Here is a 19,084-nt window from a genome sequence, read left to right as displayed (position 1 = left end):
CAGTCGTACTGGATGTAGCCCCAGGCACTGCTGTCACACCAATGTCATGTCTTATGGACGCCCCTAACCTGCAAAGAAAAGCGGACACGTTTTGCGTCATACATTCCTGTTGTTAAACATTGGTCCCAAAGATATTTCAACAGGGATAAATTTAGAATGCTCATCAGATCATCAGACACTCTCCAGTCACTTACAGCTAAAACACTGCGTCCTGGAGTGGCAGTGAAATGGACTCAGGAAAGGAAAATAACCCACAGTACAAAGATGAAGGAATACTGGGCTAAGAAAAAAGCTCGCCAGAGTTAGGAACCACGTGGTCCAAGGGGCCTCAGCGAAACAAGAAAATAAATAAATAAATAAATAAATAAATAAATAAATAAATAAATAAATAAATAAATAAATAAAAAATCAAAAATAAATAATGAATAAAAAATAAATAGATTAAAATAAGTAATAATAATAAATAAATAAATAAACAAATATATAAATAAAACGATCTGAGAGAACCTTCTCATAAATAATAATCTCGCACTCCTAGTATCAAGTATGGAGAAACCTACACACCAACTCTCCACCCTCAGTCAAATAGCAGCTTGAATCTTGTATTTACTCCTAAGTACACGTACTCCAATGTGGTTTCATAGATGAATCTGAAAATGACAAATTGCCACAATGTCAATGTGCCATTTATTCTGCTGTTTTACGAAATGAAGCTATGCAGCCATTACGACTTTTTCGGCATCTCAACACAAAATACTCCCTATTAGTCGACTACCCATTGAATTCTTTATGCATAAAATAAATGCACTTCAAGTAGAAAAGAAATCTATTATTTCCCAAGTGTCAATCACTAATATTTCAATTTATGATACTAAAATATAGCCAAAGTCCGCCTCTATAGTGTAGTGGTCACTGTGATTAGCTACCATACACGAAGACCCGGGTTCGATTCCCGAATCAGCAACGAAATTTGAAAAGTTGTACGAGGGCTGAAACGGGGTCCACTCAGCCTCGGGAGGTCAGTTGAGTAGAGGGGCGTTCGATTCCCTCCTCAGCCATTCTCGAAGTGGTTTTCCTTGGTTTCCCTATTTTTTTTGCTAGGGGCTTTACGTCGCACCGACACAGATAGGTCTTATGGCGACGATGGGATAGGAAAGGCCTAGGAGTTGGAAGGAAGCGGCCGTGGCCTGGTGTGAAAATGGGAAACCACGGAAAACCATCTTCAGGGCTGCCGATAGTGGGATTCGAACCTACTATCTCCCGGATGCAAGCTCACAGCCGCGCGCCTCTACGCGCACGGCCAACTCGCCCGGTATTTTTTTTTCTTCCAGGCAAATACCGAGATGGTACCTTACTTAAGGCCACGGCCGCGTCCTTCCCTCTTCCTTGTCTATCCTTTCCGACCTTTCCATCCTCCCACAAGGTCCCTGTTCAGCATAGCAGGTGAGGCCACCTAGGCAAGATACTGGTCCTCTTCCCCAGTTGTATCCCCAGACCCAAAGTCTCACGCTCCTGATCACTGGCCTTGAGGAGGTAGAGGTGGGATCCCTCGCTGAGTCCGACGGAAAAACCAACCCTGGAGGGTAAACGGATAAAGAAACAAAGAAACATAGCCAAATGTGCAAAAAAAAAGTGTTGCATTAGCGAAGAACAAAAAATGAAAGACGTTCCATTTTCAAACGATAAGGCCGCATACTGTATATGATAAGACAAAACGCAACTCACTGAAAGAATTTTTTTTAAAAAAATTCTTCATTATTAATACAGGGTGGTCCGAAACAGTGTGATAATAATAATAATAATAATAATAATAATAATAATAATAATAATAATAATAATAATAATAATAATAATAATAATAATAATAATAATAATGTTATTCGATTTACGTCTCACTAACTACTTCTACGGTATTCGGAGACGCCGAGGTGCCGGAATTTAGTCCTGCTGGAGTTCTTTTACGTGCTAATAAATATACCGACACCAGGCTAACGTATCTGAGCACGTTTAAGTACCACCGGACTGAGCCAGGATCGAGCCTGCCAAGTTGGGGTCAGAATGCCAGTGCCTCAACCGCCTGAGCCACTCAGCCCGGCGCTGTTTTAGTAAATTAAGTTATGAAGGCATTGCGATTTCTTCGGCATCTCAATATTCAACAAACTCACCTAATTCTTCATGCGAAAAATAAATGCACTTAGAGTAGAAAATTAAATTATTATTTCCCAAGTGTCATTCACAAATATTTCACTTATGATACTACCCTGTTTAATATTTTGAAATACAGTGGAACCTCTAAATCTCTAATCACCCCGGGAGTTAAATTTTATTTCGAATTATCGGAATTTCGAGATATATAGAATACTTTTTTCTTTTTTTTTTTCTTTTTTTTTTTTTTTTGCTAGTTGCTTTACGTCGCACCGATACAGATAGGTCTTACCACGGAAAACCATCTTCAGGGCTGCCGACAGTGGGGTTCGAACCTACTATCTCCCGAATACTGGATACCGGCCGCACTTAAGCGACTGCAGCTATCGAGCTCGGTATGAATACTGTTTTAGAACATGTATAGCACATAATTGAAACATATGTATCTACTGGCTTATACTGAATACATTATTTTTAACAGTATTTAAAAATATACAAACTCTATGTTACGGCATCACTTTTATTATAACCCTTATTATAGTAAATTTTTAGAAGACAATATACAGTACATACAGTAGTGAAACAGGGAACATACCTCCGTTAACACCTGTTACTTACGTTAACCTTTCTTCCCTTCTCGTTGATACTTCTCGCCAATACCACGCAGCTTAGAAATGGAGCTTGTCTCCGCGACTTCGGGGGTTGCTTTCGCACGTGACCAGTAATTAATTCACACCCGAGAAACAACGAGGCTTCGCCGATTTTCCGATCTTTAGAAGTTTTAGTTTTTCGGTTCCCGTCATATTAGCTCCCAGTATCACTGTAACGCTTTCTTTACTTGTTAACTGTTCCTCACAAAACAAACCACAAATGCCATATTGCACAGTTAATGTTGCACACAATTGGGAACATGCATCATTTTCAAAAATATTTTTTTTGAAAAGTACACCAATGAAATAGTACGTAAACGTATTACATTGTGGTATGTTGCCTTGTTTTCTACCATTAAAAAAATATTTAATAGTGCCTTTCCGCAAGGCGAGTGAAACGGCCTCTGACGTAAGCGGCGCGCTGTGACGTCACGATCCCGTATCGCATGGAGCTCTACCAGCCGTTGTGCATCAGCCGTTGCTAAAGCCGATTGTTTATTATTCATGATCGCGAATAACTTCAGAATGACAGAAGAAAGGTTCAAAACAGCACAATCAGACAATCTACACATGATAGATGTCATCATTCTTGAAAAATAGTGACTTTTGTGGCCGCAGAATTTCGCGGATAAAAAGCAAGTTTGTAAGTGGCATCTTTTATATACGTGCAATGTACTGTAACCCATAGTATTAGGATAACAACTGAACCTGGATAGATATCACATCACTTTCAACATTTCCTTCTAGACTGATTCCCCTATTAAAGAATAACATTACATTTTCGGGCTTTCAGCATTAGTAAAGTAAGAAATCGGATTTCAGCACTAACATAAACATATAGGTAGCATTATAGTACTAGTCCGCTTCTGTGGTGTAGTGGTTAATGTGTGCCATTCCCGGAGGCCCGGTTTCGATTCCCGGCTCTGCCATGAAAGTTGAAAACAAATAGTACGAGGGCTGGAACGGGGTCTACTCAGCCTCGGGAGGTCAACTGAGTAGAAGGGTTTCGAATCCCACCACAGCCATCCTCGAAGTGGTTTTTCGTATTTTCCTACTTCTCCTCCAGGCACCTAAGGCCACGGCCGTTTCCTTCCCTCTTCCTTGTCTATCTCTTCCGATCCTCCCATCCTCCAACAAGGCCCCTGTTGAGCATAACAGGTGAGGCCTCCTGAGCGAGGTAATGGCCCTCCTCACCAGCTGCATCACCATACTCAAAGTCTCACGTTCCAGGACACTGCCCTTGAAGTGGTAGAGGTGAAATCCCTCGCTGAGTCCGAGAGAAAAGCAACCCTGAAGGATAAACTGATTAAGAAAGAAAGAAAGAAAGAAGGAAAGAAAGAAAGATCATAGTACTATAGGGCTATAATCTATCATTCCCCAAAAATATATATATTTATGGTTGGGACAACTGGCCTACTCACTTCCGGGGCCCATGAAAGAGAATTAAATATCTTTGTGGAGGTAAAAAGTTAAACATGATAAAGGTAAATATGACTTCATCTAGTTTTCACAAGTCGGGCTGAGTGGTTCAGACTGTTGAGGTGCTGGCCTTCTGACCCCAACTTGGCAGGTTCGATCCTGGTTCAGTCCGGTGGTAGTTGAAGGTGCTCAAATACGTCAGCCTCGTGTTGGTAGATTTACTGGCACGTAAAATAACTCCTGCAGGACTAAATTCCTGCACATCGGCGTCTCCGAAAATCGTAGAAGTAGCTAGCGGGGCGTGAAGCCAATAACATTAATTACATTTGGCTTTTAACAAGCTGAGCATATCAGGAAAGAAAAGTGTCCTGGTGACATTTTAGTCGTTCAATACAGGAATGTCTTTGGGTGCTGTGACTTTAATTTTTTTTTCTGTTTGCTTTACGTCACACCGTCACATAATGGCGACGATGGGACAGGAAAGGCCTAGGAATGGGAACAAAGCGGCCGTGGCCTTAGGTACAGCCTCAACATTTGCCTGGTGTGAAAATGGGAAACCACGGAAAACCATCTTCAGGGCTGCCGGCAGTGGGGTTCAAAACCCACTATCTCCCGGATGCGAGCTCACAGCTGCGCGCTCCTAACCGCACGGCCAACTCGCGCGGTATTTTTACCCTTCGGTTTATTGACTTGGCTTGTATAACCTAAAACTTAGGCTAAGTTGGATTATATTTTAAACACCTACATCACTATTTTCACCTGTGTGCAATTATGTTATTTATTTCATTAATATTATGATAATTATTATAACTGAGCATTGTTAACTTATAAGACTCCAACAGACAAGCATTGGTTTTGTGTAGTTATACATTTGTTAAATTCACGTCGTTTCCTTTCATGATGTACACGCCTATTCTCTGCTACATTATAGGGTATTTAGATATAGCCTAAATTTCTTTACCAATTAAGCTCTTCAATAAAGACATACATAACTGTCCCATGCCAAGATATATTGGTAGAATTAGAGCTGTCAAAATGGTTCATAACCCCTTTGATTTATTATCTTGACATGGATCACCCAAAACATAGGTTAGGTTTGGAGAATACTTTAATAATCAGCATTATTTAATGCACCGTTTATTACTTTCATATTCCAAGATGTAATTGAAGCATTTAAATAAAGCATCATACATTAAAATTTAAAGTTTTACCACTAGAACAGCTGACATGGAAAAGTGATTTGAAAATTCAAACAAATTCATCTTACGTTAAAATTTTCAAAAAAATAAACTGTAGACTTTTCCGATATATCACCAGCATTTCACCAGCTCGCCAAAATCCATTTCTCCCTAGTTTTAGCGTCTTTGGAACGTTTATAAACAATTTGTTTGGGATGGTATGCGATGTGCTATTGCACATCGGAACTCTACACCATTTATAAGTTTTCTGCCTCACTGTCTGCACAGGATTCATTTTAAGTCTAAAATATACCACTCAGATTATTATCCAATGTATAGACCTCGAATTTAACCATACTAGACACCAACGTAAAGTAGAAATACGCGAAGTGTATCCTGCTTCTCACAGCACACTGCGTGTTATTTCGTCTGCTAATTCAGTCAACCTGTACGATGACGTCAGGCCAATGAGATCGCGTACTTGCGTGACGTGACATTTTCGTAGATTTTTATCATGTTTGGAGTTATTATTTGTACATTCTGATCACATTTTTGAATTCTGCATGCAATTTTGTATCAGATTAGCATATTTTTAATTAAAACCCCGGATCATGCATGTTCCCTATTCGAGTTACAGAGTATTTTTTGCTTCAAGGGAGGAAATGTTTGCTTCGAGATATCGAGAAATTCGTGTAACCGAATTTCGAGTAATAGAGAAATAAATACACGTGAAGAATAGGACAAACGGACGGGAAATTTATGTCACTTCGAGATACTGAGAATTCGATTAGTGGAGATTCGAAATATCGAGGTTCGACTGTATAGCCAAAAGTAAAAAGAAAGAAACGAAATCGTGTTCCATTAGGGAAGAACTTCTTGAGCCTTCATTGATTGCTGCTGCGACAAACAAAATGAAAGATATTCCATTTTCGAACGAGGCATTCGAAAGGCGGACGTTTGATATGACAAAACGCAACTCTCTGACGAAGCTAAAGAATCTGTTGCTTTTTATTTTTTCACTACTACTTTAGGGTGGTCAGAAACGACGTGAGCCAGGTATATAAGGTTTAGAGGGTTGGTCATACTGATAAGTAATTTGTAAAGAATAATTCGATATTTCGCACAATTGTAATTATATCCGATGCTGAATTTGAACAACATGATCGCCTCGCGGGCGAATTCAAATGGACTTTAAGAGGTGGTGTTGCTATTGTATTTATTGGAGGCTACACATTACAATTAGGCATGTAAAATTAACAATACTTCATTTATACGAGGGCAAGTCAATAAGTGTCTGCAATTTTGCTCTAATTGTTTTTAGGTTGGCTCTATGGCGTTGTGTGCTCACCAGCCGCTAGATGGCAGCGTTGTCTACGTCTATGGTAGGTTTCAGCGTCATCAGATCAGTACACCTTGCACTGTTGCACCGACGAAGAACAGCGTTGCGTAATCCGTTTTTTGTGGTCTGAGCGTGGACCAGGGGCGAAAATTCACAGAAGACTTTCAGCGCAATGCCGGGACAATATTTTACTACAGAGGATGCTTCTATTCCATGCTCTGACGGTTGCTCTCTGGTTCGAAGTGGTGAGTCCTTGTTTCAACTCCCGTGATGATCCGTTTCAAAAACGTTTCACCTTCGTTAGCTTGACGGTCCAGAAGGTGATCTAGAGCCCGGATTTTTAGGTGCTGATAGGTTAGACTACAAACTTATTTAAGCCAATAAGAAGTGTACCCTACCGTGCACGACAGTTATGCTATGAGGTTTGCATAGACATTAGGAGTACGGCCTATAGAACTCCTAGAATTTATGTTACTCTTGCTACAGTATGGAAGAGCGGGTTGTGCGACACTTCTTATTAACCAAATCCGTTTGAATTCTAACCTATTACCACCTAAAACTCCGAAGTCTAGTGATGACAGATTCTCATACAATGGCGCTTCTACTCTTCATTCACTTGTTTTGGAGCCCATCTCGAACAGACTTTGTGAAAGTTAAGCCTATTATGCATGATTTCATATGCAGAACCATGACTAATCTGCATACGGTTTGCCCCGTCATCAACAGTCTGTTATTCAGGATCATATCATGCACTTGTTCAGTACTGACATCAGTTACGGTTGCAGATGGACGCCCAGATATTTCCTCATCGTTCACACTCGTGCCACCCCTTTTGAACTGTTGAATCCACTGGTAAACACTTCGCTATGTAGTGAGTGCTTCGCTTACCTTGTTACTGTAATATTGTCTTTCTTTCTCATATATAAATGGCCGTTGGCTGTTATAAATGTAAATACTCCGTAGCATTCCTCTCCAGACCATCTCAAACGCTTCTCTGATTGTGGAATATTCACATGCAAACAATAACACACTCCATACAGAAGACATCACAAATGTCTTCCTAATACCAAAATCTAAATTTGCACTGACCAAAAGGTTTCTGTCCGCCTCTGTGGTGTAGTGGTTAGCGTGATTAGCTGCCATCCCCGGAGGTCCGGGTTCGATTCCCGGCTCTGTCACGAAATTTGAAAAGTGGTACGTGGGCTGGAACAGGGTCCACTCAGCCTTGGGAGGTCAACTGAATAGAGGTGGGTTCGATTCCCACCTCCGCCATCCTCGAAGTGGTTTTCCGTGGTTTTCCACTTCTCCTCCAGGCAAATGCCGGGATGGTACCTCACTTAAGGCCACGGCCGCTTCCTTCCCTCTTCCTTGCCTGTCCCATCCAATATTCCTATCCCTCCGGAAGGCCCCTGTTCAGCATAGCAGGTGAGGCCGCCTGGGCGAGGTACTGGTCATTCTCCCCAGTTGTATCCCCGACCCAAAGTCTGAAGCTCCATGACACTGATCTTGAGGCGGTAGAGGTGGTATCCCTCACTGAGTCCGAGGGAGAAGCCAACCCTGGAGGGTAAACAGATTAAGAAGGAGAAGAAGAAGAAAAAGGTTTCTCTTATTTTAAACACCTGTTTGGTGATCATTCTTCCGGTATTTTATAAATTTTCTTTCTTTCTTTCTTTCTTTCTTTCTTTCTTTCTTTCTTTCTTTCTTTCTTTCTTAATCTGTTTACCCTCCAGGGTTGATTTTTTCCTCGGACTCAGCGAGGGATCCCACCTCTACCGCCTCAAAGGCAGTGTCCTGGAGGTTCAGACTCTGGGTCGTGGGGATACAACTGGGGAGGATAACCAGTACCTCGCCCAGGCTGCCTCACCTGCTATGTTGAACAGGGGCCTTGCGGGGAGATGGGAAGATTGGAAGAGATAGACAAGGAAGAGGGAAGGAAGCGGTCGTGGTCTTAAGTTATGTACCATCCCGGCATTTGCCTGGAGAAGTGGGAAACCACGGAAAACCACTTTGAGGTTGGCTGAGGTAGGAATCGAACCCACCTCTACTCAGTTCACTTCCCGAGGCTGAGTGAACCCCGTTCCAGCCCTCGTACCACTTTTCAAATTTCGTGGCAGAGCCGGGAATCGAACCCGGACCTCGGAGGGTGGCAGCTAATCACACTAACTACACCACAGAGGCGGACTTTATAAATTTTATGTATGCAAAATAAGAGTTTTTGTCTGTACATTGCTCATAGTTTAAAAGAATGGTATTTATGTATCGGTCTTGTCTACAGTAGAAAGGAAATGCAATTTGAAATTCTCCGTCATGTCTGTCTGTCTGTCTGTCTGTCTGTCTGTCTGTCTGTCTGTCTGTCTGTCTGTCTGTCTGTCTGTCTGTCTGTCTGTCTGTCTGTCTGTCTGTCTGTCTGTCTGTCTGTCTGTCTGTCTGTCTGTCTGTCTGTCTGTAGCGCATCACAAGAAAGTAGCTGAAGAAATTTAATGAACACCGGTATGTAAAACCGGGGAATGTGGAACTATAATCTAGGATATAAGAAATTGTATTCACGCTGAGTGAAATGGCAGTTTAGGGGAAGACCTAAAATTTAATTATCATATATTTACGTTACGAAAGTCCGGCTCCGTGGCCAAATAGTTAGCATGCAGGCCTTTGGTCACAGGGGTCCCGGGTTCGATTTCTGGCATGGCCGGGAATTTTAACCATCATTGGTTAATTTTGCTGGCACAGGGGCTGGGTGTATGTGTCGTCTTCATCATCATTTTACCCTCATCACGACGCGCAAGTCGCCTACGGGTGTCAAATCAAAAGACCTAACATGTCCTCGGACACTCCCGGCAGTAAAAGCCATACGCCATTTCATTTCATTTACGTAACGAGAGTTCCTATAAAAATAAATACTACATAACTAAAGTTATATACCATTAAATTTCCGATCATTTACATTCTATCTTATCTATCTATATTACCGCACCGGCTATGATAACAGAGATATTCATGAATTTCAATTAACCGAGCTCGATAGCTGCAGTCGTTTAAGTGCGGCAAGTATCCGGTATTCGGGAGATAGTGGGTTCCAACCCCACTGTCGGGGCAATCCTGAATATGGTTTTCCGTGGTGTCCCATTTTCAAACCAGGCAAATATACCTTAATTAAGGCAACGGACGCTTCCTTCTCACTCCTATCCCATCGTCGCCATAAGACCTATCTGTGTCGATGCGACGTAAAGCAGCTTGCAAAGAAAAATATTCAATTTTGCTTTTGTTTCTGCTAACTCCATATCAACGCCGAGCCACGAGAAAATAGGTGAACAGAATTTAATGAAAGCGGTATGTAAATTCTGGGAATAAGGCACTACAGTCTAGGCTGTAATTAATTTTTATTTATGTTGGATGAAGTGGTAGTTTAGGGAAAGGTGCCTAAAATTTAATTTTTAAATACGTATACAACATTGGGCATGGTTAAGATTTGGATGGGTTCCCATGCGCTGTTGGTGGGGGGTAACGGAATGGAGGAGAGGAAAGGAACTGGCGACCCTACCGTGTAAACTCCAGCTCAGGCACGCCTCTGCGGAGTTTCGGACCTGCCTTCGGGCAGAGTACTCCTTACCTTACACCTAATATCAGAGTCAGAAGATAACTAAATGTGAAGGCCTACATTATCGAAAGCTCATAAAAATGATCAACAATAACACAACATTGACCATTGCTGTGATGTGATTTGTCTCTTCTGCTGCCACTCATCTCCGACTGATGGGATTACAACTGCGTGCCGAATAAAACAGCACGCCTGTATATTAGCGGAGTTAGAATTCATTTCTATGTAACTACTTCATCCTAAATCTGTTCTAATCTGCTTGTCATATTCGTACCTTGGTCTACCCCTACCGTTCTTACCACCTACACTTCCCTCTAAGACAAACTGCACAAGTCCTTGGTGTTTTAAGATGTGTCCTATCATTCTATCTCTTCTTCTCGTCAAATTTAGCCAAATCGATCTCCTCTCACCAATTCTATTCAGTATCTCTTCATTCAACATTCGATCTACCGATGTCACCTCCACCATTCTTCTGTAACACCACATTTCAAACGCTTCTATTCTCTTTCTTTCTTTCATTCATGTCTCACTTCCATATAATGCGACACTCCATACGAAAGTCTTCAGAAGCATCTTTCTAATTCATATAACTTTGCACATGAAAATATTATATATAAAAAATTGAGGACATGCAGACTTCCTTGTCCGAAAACCGCATTCGTGATTATTCTCCACCAAAATGTCTGGCTTATTAATAAATTGCTGCACCTGATGAAGGGGACAGGGAGGGGGGGGGGGGGAGTACGGGATAAAGAAAGAGCACGCAATTTTGTGCAGCAGACAAGGTGATATGAAAAAAACCTTGATGAGAGCGTGCCTATTGCTAGTGCACAAATCATGTGCTTTGTCTGCTCAATGTCAGACAAGATTTCACAACCTATCATTTTCTGAACGATATACTCTTTTCCCTGTCGTCACTTCGAAATTAACATGCACTGGCCATTGAGGGGAAATCACCCATATCCTGTAGGGGTCGTACATTCTCTCCCAACTCTCGCTAATACGAAAATTCCCCGCGAATCCATGTAATAGAATATTATTAAATGAGAGTAAATAAAAAAAGAACGTTTATGTAAATGGTTTGAATTACGAGATGAGGACACGATTATTTGATGGCAATGAATCCAGGAGCCTGCGGTCTGTGGTTTGGCATCCAAGGATACAATGTAATAGACCACAACATCCTGTAATAAAACGATAAATACTCTCTGAAAAAAAAAGGCGAATTAAAAATAATATTAACACAAAATACAGTGTGCAGCTAAAAGCTCGTGGAACGTTGAATGATTCAATTTAAGAACTATGTTAATGCATACACTTATGACGTTATCGTGGCTGGCCAAAATGACATATGATCCGTACTTATATGATTTCGTAATAGCATTTTTAATGTACACAGTTTTAGAGAGTACTTGGGCCATTGGAAGGTTTCAAATCGAAATATTCTGTTTTATTATTTACAGAAGAATGGAAAGACAAGTTGAAACTGAGTTGAGAGAAGATCGATTTGGCTTCAGAAAAAATATAGGAACACATGAAGCAATCCCAAATTTACGTCAGATCTTGGAGTTAAGGTAAGGGTGTATTCTGCCCGAAGGCAGATCCGAATCTCTGCGGATGTGTGCTTGAGCCGGAGTTTACGTGCGGTAGGGTGGCCAGTTCCTTTCCGCTCCTCCATTCCCTTACCCCCCCCCCCCCCACCAACAGCGCGTGGCAACCCATCCAAATCTTGACCACACCCAATGTTGCTTAACTTCGGAGATCTCACGGGATCCGGTGCTTCAACAGGACAAGCCCACGTACATGGCCTTTGTAGATCTAGGAAAGACTTCCAATATTGTTGACTGGATCAAGCTATTTGAGATCCTGAAGGTGATCGGTGAAGGTGATAACGAGAACGAAGAGTTATCTAAAATCTGTATAAACATCAGTCTGCAGTGATAAGAATCGAGGGCTTTGAAAAAGTAAGCAACAGTCTAGAAAGGAGTGAGGCAAGGCTTCAGTTTGTTTTCCTCCTTTTCAATGTTCATTTAGAACAAAGGAAATCAAACGGGAATTTGGAAAGGGAATCATTATTCAAGGAGAGGATATCAAAAGCCTGAGAATTGCCGGTGTTGTTATTTTATCTGACTCTGCAGAAGATCTGGTATGGACGGAATCTTGGCGAAAGAGTGCAAGATAAAAATACATAAGTCCGTAACAAAAGAAATGGAGTGCAGTAGAACGAAGTCAGGCGATGCAGAAAGGGAAGCAAATGAATACCATTACTTGGGTAACTAACGATGGCAGAAGTACGGAGGACATAAAATTCAGACTAGAAAAAGCAAGGAAAACCTTTCTTAAGAAAGGAAATTTACTCACTTCGAACATTGATATAGGAATTAGAAAGATGTTTCTGAAGACTTTCATATGGAGTGTCGCATTGTATGAAAGTGAGACATGAATGAAAGAAAGAGAATAGAAGCGTTTGTAATGTGGTGTTACAGAAGAATGGTGGAAGTGATATCGATAGATCGAATGTCAAATGAAGAGATACTGAATCGAATTGGTGAGAGAAAATCGATTTGGATAAATTTGACGAGAAGAAGAGATAGAATCTTAAGACACCAAGGACTTGTACAGTTTGTTTTAGAGGGAAGTGTAGGTGGTAAGAACGGTAGTGGTAGACCAAGGTACGAATATGACAAGCAGATTAGAGCAGATGTAAGATGCAGTAGCTACGTACAAAGGAAAGGTTACCACAGGATAGGGTGGCATGGATGGCTACATCAAACCAGGCTATCGACTGATGACTCAAACAATAACATGTCAGTATCATGTACAAATATTTAACACTCCATTACCGACTGACATTTTCGCTTCCTTAGTTGCGGTTTAAAGTTTGATGGACAATTCACAGACAAAGTTTTCGAAGAGGCGTCCGTCCCTAATGGCTTCAGCAAATGAAATGATTTTAAGTCATTTGGTAGGGTATTATATAGGCTTCTAAACGACACTTTGATTTTTTAAATTGAACTGACTCCTCCGATGTTATAACGATTGCTCTCGAGCGCTCTACCACCAAAATGGGGTATTAATTGGCGGCGATCTTGTTTTGACGGATGACGTCATAGATCTTTTTCGTGTCAAATTGTAGTTCAAGAGTTCATCGTTGCAAAATAGCGTCACGTTTTGTGACGGACGTTACAGCGCTAGAACACGCCCAGCGCCGGAATGAAAAACACAGACGTTTTCACGTGAAAAATGGGTTCAATACATACATACATCTTCATTATAGACTGTTAAGCCTTTCGGCGCTCAGTATCGAAGCCTCTGTGAATTTACTAAACGCCGCCACAATCCTTTATTTGTAGCTACTTCTGTGGCCTCGTTTAGCTCTGTACCCCGTTAGAAACTGAGTCCAACATCGTCGACTTGGTTTCCCTCTACTTTTCTTACCCTCAATGGAGGAGTCCACTATTTTCCTAGGTAACCTATTCACCTCAATTCGCCTCACATGACCCCACCACCGAAACTGGTTTATGCCTACAACTTGGCCTGTATCTCCTCATTCCGTATACCCTCCTGCCATTGTCCCCACAATTATTCTCGCTACTTTTACGTCTGTTACTTCTAATAAATGCGATATCCTGAGTCCACCCAGCTTTCACTCCCGTGAAGCAAAGTTGGTTTGAAAATAGACCGATGTAAAGACAGATTCGCCCGGGAGCTGTTGACGGCAACTGCGAGCTCATTGCATTAGCTTCACTGCACCTTGATTCAATCTCATTCACTATACTGCCGTCCAGGGAGCACACACATCCTAAATCTAGCTGTTTCAGCTTTGTATTCCCAACCTACTGACATCAATTTTAGCCTTGAAAAGGATAATTTTCATACCACACTCAATTCACCTAAATTTCAAGTTCCAACATATTGTACTGTAGGCTTTCAGAACAATCTGCCATCATGACAAAGTCGTCGGCATAGGCCAGACTGCTTACTACATTTCCACCCAACTGAATCTCTCCTTACCACTTTATAACTTTCAGGAAATGATCCATGTAAACTATGAACTATGATTACAGCCTTGTCTATCCCCTTTAATTGTCAACATAAATACACTTGATTGATTTTAATAATCTGCCTTTAATATCATAGTTCCCCAGTATGGTGAGCACCTTTTGCCTAGGTACTCTGTCATATGCCTTCTCGATATCTACGAAACAAACATAACTGCCGATTCCTCTCGTAGCATTTTTTCAATTACTTGGCGCATTCTGGAAATCTGATCCTGAGAGCCCCTCTGTGGTCTGAAACAACACTGATTTACATGCTACTTCCTCTCAATCACTGATCGCACCCTTACTTCTAAAATGCTAGTGAACCCCTTGTTTGGCCTTCGTTGCTGCAATCCTTCCTGTTCCCTAGCTTATATGTATAGATGCAATTACTGCTTCTGTCCTATCAGAAGGTATCTTACCAACACTCCATGCTAATCTTATTTTTCTCTGAAGCCATTCCAACCCTGTCTTAATACTTCACCATTTCAGGTCTAATTTCATTTATTCTTGCTGTTTTATGACAATGAAGTTTATTTTCCATCCTATCCACTTCTTCGAGCGTAATTTCAGATTGATTTTTAATAATCTATCCTTCATTCCACAATCCCCCTCGGTACTCTGTCATATACCTTTTCTAGATCTACGAAACAGAGATAACTGTCTATTTCTCTCGTAGCATTTTTCATTTACCTAGCGCATACTGAAAATCTGATCCTGACAGCCCCTCTGTGGTCTGAAACTACACTGGTTTACATCCAACTTCCCCTCAACCACTGATTGCTCCCTCCTTTCCAAAATATCAGTGAACACCTTGCCTGGTATACTGACCAGTGAAATACCTGAAGTAGTCTGTGAGACGTAAAACTTCTTCTTCTTTTCTTTTATTATTATTAATTTATTTATTTTCCACAAATTATAGATACAATTCAGGAATGATGAATGGAGAAGGCATAGCCTCACATACACGAATGTGCCTCCGTCACCACTTAAAATTACAATATTAAAAATAAAATTACATTCTACAGAATGTGCTTATATACAATTACCAAATTTACATAGGCGTATTATTTACATAAGATTCACAAGACCTGTTCCACATTCAAGGAATTCTACTCGCACACACATACACGCACTTGAATCCCCACATATACTTCAGCTAGGCCGGCTCATTCATACCCACATAGTCTCACTCATTCGGGATCGCATAAACCTTCATCCGTCCTCCCACGCATACTGAACATTAACACAGTAGAAAATTATGTTATGTGCAGACGATTTTGTTATATATACATTCTTTTTATCTCTTTACAAAATGATTCAATAGGCAGTTCTTCTGTCTGTGGTGGGAGTTCATTCCATAGCCGAGCAGAACGAATAACGAGGCCACTTTGATATTATGCTGTTCTTGCAAGTGAAGAGAAAACACCTCGATCTCTTTGAGCGGAACGGTAGTTCAGCTGTAAGCGGTTGAAAGGGTTTATTTGAATGTTAGTTGCGAGGGATTTTCCCAGGAAAGCAATATCTATTTGTTTACAGAAAGCTGTTATGGGGGTAGTGACCTGGCTGTATTTAAATGACCATGTTGAGTAATTAGTCGTTCTGCTCGGCCTTGAACTCCCGCTAGTTTCATGTTCTCTACTGTAGAGGGGTGTCGGGAAGGAAGCCCGTACGACAGTACTATAGCAATGGCACTATTTAGGATTATTTAATTTGTGGAAGTGTTGGTATAGTATTCACTGGACTGGCTTACAACCTAAACTGGAGACAGCGCGACAAAGTTGGTGAACAAACTATACGGGGGTTGATGACTACGATGTCGATAATAAGGTAATGTCAGTTCTACTTGGGAGAGATCACGCTCCGTCCCGGTGGTCGAACAGCGAGCAAGGCCTGCTGGTCCCACAGCCAACAAGCGGGCCTGCTCCTAACGTATAATTATTGGAGTTCAGTGATCCAGCTTCGATATTGACACGACAACGACTACAGATCGTGCTGAAGACATCCAGTCTCCAGGGCCACAAATTCAGGGTTGAAACTGTGTTGAATCCAGAAACAGCGTGTGGCTCCGGGGAGCCCTGCTGCAGGTCTTAAAAGAGCCTACCAACGATGATTTTTGGGGAAGACAACACAAACACCCAGTCCCCTAGGCAGAGGAATCAGCTAATGGAAGGTAAAATCCCCGTTGTGTCCGGGAACCTAACTCGGGATCTCTTGGCCCTAAGGCCAATATAATAAACAGTTAGCCATGTAGAATGACCACCAATCCATTGTTTCCCATCCTCTCATATTTTGGGGAACCCTGTTTGCATTATAAACCAGGACAAACTATACAATTGTGTTGCAGAGAAGGGCAGCCGCTGTAGCTGTACTACCCGTCGTTCAAGGGACAGTAATATAGAATGTGCAATGTTATTTAACTCCCCAGTTACTTTCCGCCAATATTCGGGCAGGCAAGCAGCAGTAATCCCATCTACAGTGTTGCCAGATTGCCAATCTTCAACGTCCTTTTTCTGCCGGATATACTCGCAGGACGAACTTTTCTGAAATACATTTTTTTATTGCTGGCATGTGAGGAGTCACGCTGCGACGCCAGAGTGCGTGACTTTCGGTTCATCCTGTATAATTAATACAACTATTTCTATACACTACTTCTTAATCTGTTGACCCTCCAGGGTTGGTTTTTCCCCTCGGACTCAGCGAGGGATCCTACCTCCACCGCCTCAACGGCAGTGTCCTGGAGCTTCAGTCTCTAGGTTGGGGGATACAACTGGGGAGGATAACCAGTAACTCGCCCAGACGGCTTCACCTGCTATACTGAACAGGGGCCTTGTGGAGGGATGTGGAGATGGGATAGGAAAGGAAATAAAGAACAATATCTCGGAGAGCAAAACTTACACACTATAGTACAGTAATCAAACCTGAAGCGTTATATGCTTCAAAAACCTTAATCATTGGTGGCGGGTCTCTAACCTAGGACACAGAGAAACAGAAAAGGAAAATTTTAAGAATAATTTTTGGCCCACTTTGTATAGAGGGAATATGGAGGAAAAAAAAACATCTTCTTCTTCCCCCACTTTTCCCATCTCTGTGGGGTCACGGGTGCGAACTGTGTCACATATATATATATATATATATATATATATATGTATGTATGTATGTATGTATGTATGTATGTATGTATGTATGTATGTATGTGGATTTGGCCATGTTTTACGGCCGGATGCCCTTCCTGACGCCAACTCTATATGCAGGGGTGTAATTACTATTGCGTGTTTCTGTGGCGGTTGGTAGCGTAGTGTGTTGTCTGAATATGAAGAGGAAAGTGCTGGGACAAACACAAACACCCAGTCCCCGGGCCAGAAGAATTAATCAGACGCGATTAAAATCCCCGGCTCGGCCGGGAACCAAACCCGGGACCCTCTGAACGGAAGGCCTCAATGCTGACCATTCAGCCAGTGAGTCGCACATGAGGAAAAAATCATCCCAGGGTAATATTGTCATTCTGAAAAAATATCTCACACTTTTCGGAAAAGACGATTGAAATTTTATCGATACATTATTAGAATGAACAGTAATAGACTAACTAAAAGAATTCTCAATCTGACCCTTTTATCTAAAAACCAAGAACAGCTGGCTTCGTGAAACTGAAACAGATCTCCAAGAAATCAACATCTCAGAAGACATATACAGGACAGATGTAAATTCAGAACCAAAATCGACAATCACCAGTTTGAAGACAAATCCTAGACCAGAGCCACTATAACTTTGACAGAAGAACGAAGGAAAAAGCTCAGCAAGAGGATGAAGAGATTTTGGGAGGAGAAGAAGGCCAAACACATCAGCTAAGCTGGTTCGATCGAGCTCCTAAGTAGGGCATAACGATGCAATAAGAAGAAGAAGAAGAAGAAGAAGAAGAAGAAGAAGAAGAAGAAGAAGAAGAAGAAGAAGTAATGACTAACATCAAAGAGGCTCCACCAAAACTCCATACAAAATACGGGGACATCACCCGAGTAGACAAATTCAAATACCTGGGTGAGATCATCATGAAAAATGGACTGGACAAAGAAGCTCTTCAGGAGCGTGTACGCAAACTGGAAATAGCCTACCAAACATCCCGCACTATCTACAACAAAAAATGCCTTTCCCAAAACACCAAGATACATCACTATGAAACAGTTCTGAAGCCAGTAGTTCTATATGCAGCCGAAACCCTGTCTCTAAATGCCAACAAAGGACTCCTTGAAGAACTGGAGAAAAGAGAACGCAAAATTGTGAGAGGAATCTTGGGATCAAAGTACAGAAATGGAATCCATCAAAAGAGATCCAACAAGGAAGTCTACACCAAAATAGAGAAAATTACCGACACAATCAGAAAAAGACGGGCACGATTTTACGGTCATCTGAAAGGAATGGACGGAAGAAAGTTAACTAAAGAAATATTTCACTTTCTTGATTCGAACCCCAAAACCACAATTCCCTGGTTTAGAAATACCAAAGACGACCTGCAAATGCTACATATCTCAGCTGAAGACGCCCTTACCAGAGATCTCTTCCGCAAAAAAATATTGACGAACGGGCTAAACCGAGACGAGCAACCGAAGAGAAGACACGGTGCCCCTTGGACAGAGGAGCGCAAGCAGGCCCACTCACAAAGAATGAGGGAAATTTGGGCCCTAAAGAAGGCCAAGTTCAGTGCTAAATGCAACAAGACTTAA

Source organism: Anabrus simplex, chromosome X, assembly GCF_040414725.1.
Source record: "Anabrus simplex isolate iqAnaSimp1 chromosome X, ASM4041472v1, whole genome shotgun sequence".
Classification (NCBI taxonomy): Eukaryota; Metazoa; Arthropoda; class Insecta; order Orthoptera; family Tettigoniidae; genus Anabrus; species Anabrus simplex.
Note: the sequence above shows the minus strand (reverse complement) of the source record.